Consider the following 12,676-nt stretch of genomic DNA (forward strand, 5'->3'; position numbering starts at 1 on the left):
CTCCACTCCAGTCTCTTCTCCACTTTCCACTCCAGTCTCTTCTCCACTTTCCACTCCAGTCTCTTTTCCACTCTCCACTCCAGTCTCTTCTCCACTCTCCACTCCAGTCTCTTCTCCACTCTGCACTCCAGTCACTTCTCCACTCTCCACTTGTCTCTTCTCCACTCTCCACTTGGCTCCAGTCTCTTCCCCACTCTCCGCTCCAGTATCTTCTCCACTCTCCACTCCAGTCTCTGGTCCAGTCCGCACCCCAATCTCTTCTCCACTCTCCACTCCAGTCTCTTCACCACTCTGCACTCCAGTCTCTTCTCCACTCTCCACTCCAGTCTCTTCTCCACTTTCCACTCCAGTCTCTTCTCCACTTTCCACTCCAGTCTCTTTTCCACTCTCCACTCCAGTCTCTTCTCCACTCTCCACTCCAGTCTCTTCTCCACTCTGCACTCCAGTCACTTCTCCACTCTCCACTTGTCTCTTCTCCACTCTCCACTTGGCTCCAGTCTCTTCCCCACTCTCCGCTCCAGTATCTTCTCCACTCTCCACTCCAGTCTCTGGTCCAGTCCGCACCCCAATCTCTTCTCCACTCTGCACTCCAGTCTCTTCTCCACTTTTCACTCCAGTCTCTTCTCCACTCTCTGCTCCAGTCTCTTCTCCACTCTCCACTCTCCGCTCCAGTCTCTTCTCCACTCTCCACTCCAGTCTCTTTTCCACTCTGCACACCAGTCTCTTCTCCACTCTCCACTCCAGTCTTTTCTCCACTCTCCACTCCAGTCTCTTCTCCCCTTTCCACTCCAGTCTCTACTCCCCTCTCCATTCCAGTCTCTTCTCCACTCTCCACTCCAGTCTTTTCTCCACTTTCCACTCCAGTCTCTTCTCCACTCTCCACTCCAATATCTTCTCTACTCCCCACTCCAGTCTCCTCTTCACTCCAGTGTTTTCTCCACTCTCCACTCCAGTCTCTTCTCCACACTCCACTCCAGTCTCTTCTCAACTCTGCACTCCAGTCTCTTCTACACTCTCCACTCCAGTCTCTTATCCACTCTCCACTTTCCATTCAAGTCTCTTCTCCACTTCACACTCCAGTCTCTTCTCCACTCTCCACCCCAGACTCTTCTCCACTCTCCACTCCAGTCTCTTCTCCACTCTCCACTCCAGTCTCTTCTCCACTCTGCACTCCAGTCTTTTCTCCACACTCCACTCCAGTCTTTTCTCCACTCTGCACTCCAGTCTCTTCTGCACTCTCCACTCCATTCTCTTCTCCACTCTCCACTCTATGCTCTAGTCTCTTCTGCACTCTCCACTCCAGTCTCTTCTCCACTCTCCACTCTATGCTCCAGTCTCTTCTCCACTCTCCACTCCTGTATCTTCTCCACTCTGCACTCCAGTCTCTTCTCCACTCTCCACTCCAGTCTTTTCTCCACTCTCCACTCCAGTCTCTTCCACCCTCTCCACTCTAGTCTCTTCTCCACTCTCCACTCCAGTCACTTCTCCACTCTCCACTCCAGTCTCTTCTCCAATCTCCACTCCAGTCTTTTCTCCACTCTCCACTCCAGTCTCTTCCACCCTCTCCACTCTAGTCTCTTCTCCACTTTCCACTCCAGTCTCTTCTCCACTTTCCACTCCAGTCTCTTTTCCACTCTCCACTCCAGTCTTTTCTCCACTCTCCACTCCAGTCTCTTCTCCACTCTGCACTCCAGTCACTTCTCCACTCTCCACTTGTCTCTTCTCCACTCTCCACTTGGCTCCAGTCTCTTCCCCACTCTCCGCTCCAGTATCTTCTCCACTCTCCACTCCAGTCTCTGGTCCAGTCCGCACCCCAATCTCTTCTCCACTCTGCACTCCAGTCTCTTCTCCACTTTTCACTCCAGTCTCTTCTCCACTCTCTGCTCCAGTCTCTTCTCCCCTTTCCACTCCAGTCTCTACTCCACTCTGCACACCAGTCTCTTCTCCACTCTCCACTCTCCGCTCCAGTCTCTTCTCCACTCTCCACTCCAGTCTCTTCTCCACTCTGCACACCAGTCTCTTCTCCAATCTCCACTCCAGTCTTTTCTCCACTCTCCACTCCAGTCTCTTCTCCCCTTTCCACTCCAGTCTCTACTCAGCTCTCCATTCCAGTCTCTTCTCCACTCTCCACTCCAGTCTTTTCTCCACTTTCCACTCCAGTCTCTTCTCCACTCTCCACTCCAATATCTTCTCTACTCTCCACTCCAGTCTCCTCTTCACTCCAGTGTTTTCTCCACTCTCCACTCCAGTCTCTTCTCCACACTCCACTCCAGTCTCTTCTCAACTCTCCACTCCAGTCTCTTCTCCCCTTTCCACTCCAGTCTCTACTCAGCTCTCCATTCCAGTCTCTTCTCCACTCTCCACTCCAGTCTTTTCTCCACTTTCCACTCCAGTCTCTTCTCCACTCTCCACTCCAATATCTTCTCTACTCTCCACTCCAGTCTCCTCTTCACTCCAGTGTTTTCTCCACTCTCCACTCCAGACTCTTCTCCACTCTCCACTTCAGTCTCTTCTTCACTCTCAACTCCAGTCTCTTCTCCGCTCTCCACTCCAGTCTTTTCTCCGCTCTCCACTCCAGTCTTTTCTCCGCTCTCCACTCCAGTCTCTTCTCTGCTCTCCACTCTCTGCTCCAGTCTCTTCTCCGCTCTCCACTCTCTGCTCCAGTCTCTTCTCCACTCTCCACTCCAGTTTCTTCTCCCATCTCCAATACAGTCTCTTCTCCACTCTCCACCCCAGTCTCTTCTCCACTCTCCACTCCAGTCTCTTCTCCACTCTCCACTCCAGTCTCTTCTCCACTCTCCGCTCCAGTATCTTCTGTACTCTCCACTCCAGTCTCTTCTCAACTCTCCACTCCAGCTTCTTCTCCCCTCTCCACTCCAGTCTCTTCTCCACTCTCCACTCCAGTCTATTCTCCACTCTCCACCCCAGTCTCTTCTCCACTCTCCACTCCAGTCTCTTCTCCACTCTCTACTCCAGTCTCTTCTCCACTCTGCACTCCAGTCTCTTCTCCACTTTCCACTCCAGTCTGTTATCCAATCTCCACTCCAGTCTCTTCCCCACTTTCCACTCCAGTCTCTTCTCCACTCCAGTCTCTTCTCCACTCTCTACCCCAGTCTCTTCTCCACTGTCCACTCTTGTCTCTTCTCCACTCTCCACCCCAGTCTCTTCTCCACTCTCCACTCCGTCTCTTCTCCACTCTCCACTCCAGTCTCTTCTCCACTCTCCACTCTCTGCTCCAGTATCTTCTGTACTCTCCACTCCAGTCTCTTCTCAACTCTCCACTCCAGTCTCCTCTCCACTCTCCACTCCAGTCTATTCTCCACTCTCTACCCCAGTCTCTTCTCCACTCTCCACTCCAGTCTCTTCTCCACTCTCTACTCCAGTCTCTTCTCCACTCTGCACTCCAGTCTCTTCTCGACTCTCCAGTCTCTTCTCCACTCTCCACTCCAGTCTCTTCTCCACTCTCCACTCCAGTCTCTTCTCCAGTCTCCACTCTGCATTCCAGTCTCTTCTCCACTTTCCACTCCAGTCTGTTATCCAATCTCCACTCCAGTCTCTTCCCCACTTTCCACTCCAGTCTCTTCTCCACTCCAATCTCTTCTCCACTCCAGTCTCTTCTCCACTCCAGTCTCTTCTCCACTCTCCACCCCAGTCTCTTCTCCACTTTCCACTCCGTCTCTTCTCCACTCTCCACTCCAGTCTCTTCTCCACTCTCAACTCTAGTCTCTTCTCCCCTCTCCACTCCAGTCTCTTCTCCGCTCTACACTCCAGTCTCTTCTCCCCTCTCCACTCCAGTCTCTTCTCCACTCTCCACTCAAGTCTTTTCTCCACTCTCCACTCCAGTCTCTTCTCCCCTTTCCACTCCAGTCTCTACTCCGCTCTCCACTCCAGTCTATTCTCGACTCTCCAGTCTCTTCTCCACTCTCCACTCCAGTCTCTTCTCCACTCTCCACTCCAGTCTCTTCTCCACACTCCACTCCAGTCTCTTCTCAACTCTGCACTCCAGTCTCTTCTACACTCTCCACTCCAGTCTCTTCTCCACTCTCCACTCCAGTCTCTTCTCCACTCTCTACTCCAGTCTCTTCTCCACTCTGCACTCCAGTCTCTTCTCCACTTTCCACTCCAGTCTGTTATCCAATCTCCACTCCAGTCTCTTCCCCACTTTCCACTCCAGTCTCTTCTCCACTCCAATCTCTTCTCCACTCCAGTCTCTTCTCCACTCCAGTCTCTTCTCCACTCTCTACCCCAGTCTCTTCTCCACTCTCCACTCTTGTCTCTTCTCCACTCTCCACCCCAGTCTCTTCTCCACTCTCCACTCCGTCTCTTCTCCACCCTCCACTCCAGTCTCTTCTCCACTCTCCACTCTCTGCTCCAGTATCTTCTGTACTCTCCACTCCAGTCTCTTCTCAACTCTCCACTCCAGTCTCCTCTCCACTCTCCACTCCAGTCTATTCTCCACTCTCTACCCCAGTCTCTTCTCCACTCTCCAGTCTCTTCTCCACTCTCTACTCCAGTCTCTTCTCCACTCTGCACTCCAGTCTCTTCTCGACTCTCCAGTCTCTTCTCCACTCTCCACTCCAGTCTCTTCTCCACTCTCCACTCCAGTCTCTTCTCCAGTCTCCACTCTGCACTCCAGTCTCTTCTCCACTTTCCACTCCAGTCTGTTATCCAATCTCCACTCCAGTCTCTTCCCCACTTTCCACTCCAGTCTCTTCTCCACTCCAATCTCTTCTCCACTCCAGTCTCTTCTCCACTCCAGTCTCTTCTCCACTCTCCACCCCAGTCTCTTCTCCACTTTCCACTCCGTCTCTTCTCCACTCTCCACTCCAGTCTCTTCTCCACTCTCAACTCTAGTCTCTTCTCCCCTCTCCACTCCAGTCTCTTCTCCGCTCTACACTCCAGTCTCTTCTCCCCTCTCCACTCCAGTTTCTTCTCCACTCTCCACTCCAGTCTTTTCTCCACTCTCCACTCCAGTCTCTTCTCCCCTTTCCACTCCAGTCTCTACTCCGCTCTCCACTCCAGTCTATTCTCGACTCTCCAGTCTCTTCTCCACTCTCCACTCCAGTCTCTTCTCCACTCTCCACTCCAGTCTCTTCTCCACACTCCACTCCAGTCTCTTCTCAACTCCGCACTCCAGTCTCTTCTACACTCTCCACTCCAGTCTCTTCTCCACTCTCCACTTTCCATTCAAGTCTCTTCTCCACTTCCCACTCCAGTCTCTTCTCCACTCTCCACCCCAGACTCTTCTCCACACTCCACTTCAGTCTCTTCTTCACTCTCAACTCCAGTCTCTTCTCTGCTCTCCACTCCAGTCTCTTCTCCGCTCTCCACTCCAGTCTTTTCTCCGCTCTCCACTCCAGTCTCTTCTCTGCTCTCCACTCTCTGCTCCAGTCTCTTCTCCGCTCTCCACTCTCTGCTCCAGTCTCTTCTCCACCCTCCACTCCAGTTTCTTCTCCCATCTCCACTACAATCTCTTCTCCACTCTCCACTCCAGTCTCTTCTCCACTCTCTACTCTCCGCTCCAGTATGTTCTGTACTCTCCACTCCAGTCTCTTCTCAACTCTCCACTCCAGCTTCTTCTCCCCTCTCCACTCCTGTCTCTTCTCCACTCTCCACTCCAGTCTATTCTCCACTCTCCACCCCAGTCTCTTCTCCACTCTCCACTCCAGTCTCTTCTCCACTCTCTACTCCAGTCTCTTCTCCACTCTCCGCTCCAGTATCTTCTGCACTCTCTGCTTTCCATGCCAGTCTTTTCTCCACTTTCCACTCTCTGCTCCAGTCTCTTTTCCACTCACTCTCATTCTCTTTCAGTTGTAGGTGTGTCAGTACAGACATGTTTCAGGTATTATTTTGTGAACCCTAAGGCTAAAGTCAACTTTGCTCTGCCCTCTCTAAGTACTCGTAAAAACTAGAGTAGACCAAGATCCTTCATGTGCAAAACCTGTTCTGCTGCCTGAATGTTATTAGGTGTTTTCTGTCTCTATCTGGCCCTGGAATAGAGAGAGATGATGAATAACACCACTGATGTCGTTACACTGTGTTGTGGCTATTGTAGTAGAGATATCCAGCCTTCCCTTTATTTAACCAGGTTCAATGAGAGATGCAACCAGGGAACAGGCATGGAACAGGCAATATGACACATACTGTACATCAATGGTCTCTCTGTTAGGTTCACTGTAGGTGCTGGTAAAACGGTGAGCTCTCACACTCGCACGCATACACACAAACAAACACGCGCGTACACACACAGTGGAGAGATGGTAATGTTTATTGAAAAGGAGGGACAAGGTAGCAAGTTATATTGATGACACTGTTGTGTATGTTTTGTACAGTGTGTGTGTGTGTGTGTGTGTGTGTGTGTGTGTGTGTGTGTGTGTGTGTGTGTGTGTGTGTGTGTGTGTGTGTATGTCTGTGCTCCGTGCTGCTAAATTGCATATATTATTGTGTGTTTGTGTGTATACCTGCCTGCAATGTGCCTTAGTGAACAATATATGTCCGGCCACATCCATGTGGTATGAGTCATGAATGAGTCACGGTAGTCATGGTGGTTGCCTTTTGTTGGTAAACAGGCCAGGGAATATTTGTGTGCAGGGACCGAGACTGTCAGCTTCCTCTCTCTCTCTTTCTCTCTTTCTCTCTCTCTCTTTCTCTCACTCTCGCTCTCTCTCTCATTGTGGAAAACCACAACTATCCTCCCCTTCCTCTGTCCCTACTTCCCTCCCTCCCTCTGTCTATCCTTCCCTCCCTCCCTCTGTCCCTCCTCCCCTCCCTTTCTCTAACTTCCATTTTTCTCTCTCCTTCCCGTTCTCACTCTCTCTCTACTGCTGTTCTCTCTTTTTCCTCTTCCTTCTTTCTCAATACATTTTTTTCAGTCAAACCAACAAACAATTTAAATAATCTGTTGTATAAATCATACAAACTCATTCACTGTCCCTGTCTGCCCCCGTGTCCACTGCAACACTATCTGCTTCTCTCTCTCTCTCTCTCTTTCTATCACTTCCTTTCCATCTCTCTCTCTCTCTCTCTCTCTCACTTCCTCTCTCTCTCTCTCTCTCTCTCTCTCTATCTATCTCTCATCGAAAAACAGAGGCAGTTGTTATGACTCCTCTTAAAGACTTCCTGATACCAGTTCCTGCTCCCATGTCTCCCCTGGCCATACCAACTAACACCAACCCTCCTCCCACAACCTCCCCTGGCCATGCCAACTAACACCAACCCTCCTCCCAAAACCTCCCCATGTCTCCCCCTAAATCCTATGCCATTCCCTGCCCCCATGTCTCCCCTGCCCATTCCAACTAATACAAACTTGCCTCCCTTTCCTCCTCTGCCTCCCCCTTTCTGCATGCCTCCCTCTGCCTTCCCATAACTCCTATAGCAGTCTCTGTCTACCCCTGGATGCCAACTACCACCCCTTCCCCCTCCTCTAGCACATTTGCACGATAGCAGAGCTCACTGGTGCGAACACAGCAGCATATGAGAGGATATCCTCAAAAGATACACCAAATTTCAGGCTGCACACTCTCTCACTCTCTCACTCTCTCACTCTCTCTCTCTTTTTCTCTAACCCAACTTGCCGCATTAGTTGAGAATGTAAAGCCATTTCCTCTATTCAATTCAATTCAAGGGGCTTTATTGGCATGGGAAACATGTGTTAACATTGCCAAAGCAAGTGAGGTAGATAATATATAAAGTGAATATATAAAGTGAAATAAACAATAAAAATTAATCAAAACAGTAAAGACAATCCAAATGTCATATTATATATATATAGTGTTTTAACAATGTACAAATGGTTAAAGGACACAAGATAAAATAAAGCATAAATATGTGTTGTATTTACAATGGTGTTTGTTCTTCACTGGTTGCCCTTTTCTCGTGGCAACAGGTCACAAATCTTGCTGCTGTGATGGCACACTGTGGAATTTCACCCAGTAGATATGGGAGTTTATCAAAATTGGATTTGTTTTCGAATTCTTTGTGGATCTGTGTAATCTGAGGGAAATATGTCTCTCTAAAATGGTCATACATTGGGCAGGAGGTTAGGAAGTGCAGCTCAGTTTCCACCTCATTTTGTGGGCAGTGAGCACATAGCCTGTCTTCTCTTGATGGGTCTAATTGTGCTGCAATCCTGGGGCTCTGTAGGGTGTGTTTGTGTTTGTGAACAAAGCCCCAGGACCAGCTTGCTTAGGGAACTCTTCTCCAGGTTCAGCTCTAGGTGATGGCTTTGTTATGGAAGGTTTGGGAATCGCTTCCTTTTAGGTGGTTATAGAATTTAACAGCTCTTTTCTGGATTTTGATAATTAGTGGGTATTGGCCTAATTCTGCTCTGCATGCATTATTTGGTGTTCTACATTGTACACGGAGGATATTTTTGCAGAATTCTGTATGCAGAGTCTCAATTTGGTGTTTGTCCCATTTTGTGAAGTCTTGGTTGGTGAGCGGACCCCAGACCTCAACCATAAAGGGCATTGGGTTATATAACTGATTCAAGTATTTTTTTGCCAGGTCCTAATTGGTATGTCGAATTTTATGTTCCTTTTGATGGCATAGAAGGCTCTTGCCTTGTCTCTCAGATCGTTCACAGCTTTGTGGAAGGTTCCTGTGGTGCTGATGTTGAAGAGGGTGGGGCTAAAGCTGCATCCCTGTCTCAAACTACGGCCCTGTGGAAAGAAATATGTGTGGTTTTTGCCAATTTTAACTGCACACTTGGTGTTTGTGTACACAGATTTCATAACGTTGTACAGTGGGAAGAAAAAGTATCTGAAACCTTTAGAATTATTTTCTGCATAAATTGGTCATAAAATGTGATCGAAGTCACAACGATAGACAAACACAGTCTACTTAAACTAATAACACACAAACAATCATAATTTTTCATGTCTTTATTGAACACACCGTGTAAACATTCACAGTGCAGGTTGGTAAAAGTATGTGAACCCTTGGATTTAATAACAGGTTGACCCTCCTTTGGCAGCAATAACGTCAACCAAACATTTTCTGTAGTTGTGGATCAGACCTGTGCAATGGTCAGGAGGAATTTTGGACCATTCCTCTTTACAAAACTGTTTCAGTTCCACAATATTCTTGGAATGTTTGGTGTGAACCTTTCTCTTGAGGTCATGCCACAGCATCTCAATCGGGATTAAGTCAGGACGGACTGGGCCACTCCAGAATGTGTATTTTCTTCTGTTGAAGCCATTCTGTTGTTGATTTACTTCTGTCTTTTGTGTTGTTGTCCTGTTGCATCACCTAACTTCTGTTGAGCTTCAATTGGTGGACAGATAGCCTTACATTCACCTGCAAATGTCTTGATAAACATTTTTCCATCGATGATAGCAAGCTGTCCAGGCCCTGAGGCAGCAAAGCAGCCCCAAACCATGATGCTCCCTCCATCATAGTTTACAGTTGGGATGAGGTTTGGATGTTGGTGTGCTGTGCCGTTTTTTCTCCACACACAGTGTTGTGTGTTCCTTCCTTCCAAACAAATCAACTGTAGTTTCATCTCTCAACAGAATATTTTGCGCTGTGGAACATCCAGGTGCACTTTTGCGAACTTCAAACGTGAAGCAATGTTTTTTCTGAACAGCAATGGCTTCTTCCGTGGTGTTCTACCATTCTTGTTTAGTGTTTGATATTGTGTTTTTTATTGTGGACTCGACAACAGAGATGTTAGCATCTTCCAGAGATTTCTGTATGCTTTTAGCTGACACTCTAGGATTCTTCTTAACCTCATTGTGCATTCTGCGCTTTGCTCTAGCAGTCATCGTTGCAGGACGGTCACTCTTAGGGAGAGTAGCAACAGTGCTGACATTTCTACATTTATAGACAATTTGTCTCACCGTGGACTGATTATAGAGAAACTTTTGTAACCCTTTCCAGCTTCATGCAAGGCAACCATTCTTAATCTTAGGTCGTCTGAGATCTCTTTTGTTCGAGGCATGGTTCACATCAGGCAATGCTTCTTGTAAATAGCAAACTCAAATTTTGTCAGTGTTCTTTATAGGGCAGGGCAGCTCTTGGCGGGTGCAGGCAGCGATCGGTTGAAGAGCATGCATTTAGTTTTACTAGCATTTAAAAGCAGTTGGAGGCCATGGAAGGAGTGTTATTTGCCATTGAAGCTTGTTTGGAGGTTTGTTAACACATTGTCCAAAGAAGGGCCAGATGTATACAGAATGGTGTCGTCTGCGTAGAGGTGATCAGTGAATCATCAGCAGCAAGAGCGACATCATTGATATATACAGAGAAAAGAGTCGGCCCAAGATTTTAACCCTGTGGCACCCCCATAGAGACTGCCAGATGTCCGGACAACAGGCCCTACGATTTGACAAATTGAACTCTATCTGAGAAGTAGTTGGTGAACCAGGCGAGGCGGTCATTTGAGAATCCAAGGCTGGTTTCTTCTGATAAGAATGCAATGAATGACAGAGTCGAAAGCCTTGCGCAGGTCGATGAAGACAGTTGCACAGTACTGTCTTTATACATGGCGGTTATGATATTGTTCAGGACCTTGAACGTGGCTGAAGTGCACCCATGACCAGCTCGGAAACCAGATTGCATAGTGAAGAAGGTACGGTGGGATTCGAAACGGTCGGTGATCTGTTTGTTAACTTGGCTTTTGAAGATTTTAGAAAGGCAGGGCAGGATGGATATAGGTCTGTAACAGTTTGGGTTAAAGTGTCTCCCCTTCTTCAATGACCGTGGCAGCTTTCCAATCTTTGGGGATCTCAGACGATACGAAAGAGAGGTTGAACAGACCAGTAATAGTGGTTGCAACAATTTTGGCGGATAATTTTAGAAAGAGAGCGTCCAGATTGTCACGCCCAGGCGATTTGCAAGGATCCAGATTTTGCAGCTCTTTCAGAACATCAGCTATCTGGATTTGAGTGAAGGAGAAGCGGGGGGGATTTTGTAAGTTACTGCAGGGGGTGTGGAGCTGTTGGCCGGGGTAGGTGTAGCCAGGTGGAAAGCATGGCCAGCCATGGAAAAACACTTATTGAAATGATCGATTATCATAGATTTATCAGTGGTGACAGTGTTTCCTGTTCTGACTGCAGTGGGAAGCTGGGAGGAGGTGCTCTTATTCTCCATGGATTTTACCGTGTCCCAAAACATTTTGGAATTATTGCTACAGGATGCAAATTTCTGTTTGAAAAAGCTAGCCTTAGCTTTCCTAACTGACTGTGTACATTGGTTCCTGACTTCCCTGAAAAGTTGCATATTGCGGGGGCTATTCGATGCTAATGCAGAACGCCACAGGATGTTTTTGTGCTGGTCAAGGGCAGTCAAGTTTGGGGTGAACCAAGAGCTATATCTGTTCTAAGTTCTACATTTCTTTGAAGGGGACATGCTTATTTAAGAGCAACCAGGCATCCTCTACTGTCGGGATGAGGTCAATATCCTTCCAGGATACCCGGGCCAGGTCGATTAGAAAGGCCTGCTCGCTGAAGTGTTTTATTTAGCGTTTGACAGTGATGAGGGGTGGTCGCATGACCGTGGACCCATTACGGAAGCAGGCAATGAAGCAGTGATCCCTGTGATTCTGGTTGAAGACAGCAGAGTTGTATTTAGATTGCAAGTTGGTCAGGATGATATCTAAGAGGGTGCCCATGGTTATGGATTTAGGTTTGTACCTGGTAGATACCTTGATAATTTGTTTGAGATTGAAGGCATCTAGCTGAGATTGTAGGACGGCCAGGGTGTTAAGCATATCCCAATTTAGGTCACCTAACAGTATGAACTCTGAAGACAGATGGGGGGCATTCAATTCACATATGGTGTCCAGGGCACAGCTGGGGGCTGATGGGGGGTCTATAACAAGCGGCAATGGAGAGAGACTTATTTCTGGAAAGGTGGTCTGGTGTAAAGGTTTAGAGCATGCGGTAGGAATCCGGAGATGTGGTAGAGAAAAAGCAGTCCGGTATGCTCTGGGTTGATATCACGCTGTGCAGACTGGCAGTTATTGACCGAGCTGAGGCTGGCTGGTGTCAGTGTTAACGGTGATGACCGCTAGCAGTGACTAACTGACTACTAGCTTGTAGCTAGCTAGCTGGCTAGCTTCTGATGAGGGTTCCGGTTCTAAAGTATAAAAATAGCAGATCCGTACCACATTGGGTGAGGCGGTTTGCAGGAGAGTAAATGCAGTCCGTAGATAGAAAGTGAGATTAAAATATATACGAATTGTATACGGAAAAAACAAGGAAAACAATATTTACACGGGATAGGACGGAACAAGACACACGTCCGACTGCAACGCCACCTTGGAACGAAGGATTCCAAAGGGTTCCAAAGGGTTCACATACTTTTTCTTGCCACTGTATGTTTTTCCCCCAACACTACTTTCAATCAATTCGTATAGCAGACCCTCATGCCAAATTGAGTCAAAGACTTTTTTTAAGTCAACAATTTTTTTTGTTTTGGTGTATTTGTGTGTCAATTAGGGTGTACAGGGTGAACACATGGTCTGTCATATGGTAATTTCTCTCTCTCCCTCTCTCCCTCTCCCTCTCCCTCTCCCTTCCCCCAACCTCTCTCTCTCCCACCCCTTCTCTCTCTCTCCCCCACCTCTCTCTCTCCCTCCCCCCCAACCTCTCTCTCCCCGCTCTCTCTCTCTCTCTCTCTCCCCCACCTCCCCCAACCTCTCTCCCCCCCCTCTCTCCCTTCCCCCTCCCTCTCTCTC

This window comes from Oncorhynchus masou, chromosome 29 (assembly GCF_036934945.1).
Source record: "Oncorhynchus masou masou isolate Uvic2021 chromosome 29, UVic_Omas_1.1, whole genome shotgun sequence".
In the NCBI taxonomy this organism is placed as follows: Eukaryota; Metazoa; Chordata; class Actinopteri; order Salmoniformes; family Salmonidae; genus Oncorhynchus; species Oncorhynchus masou.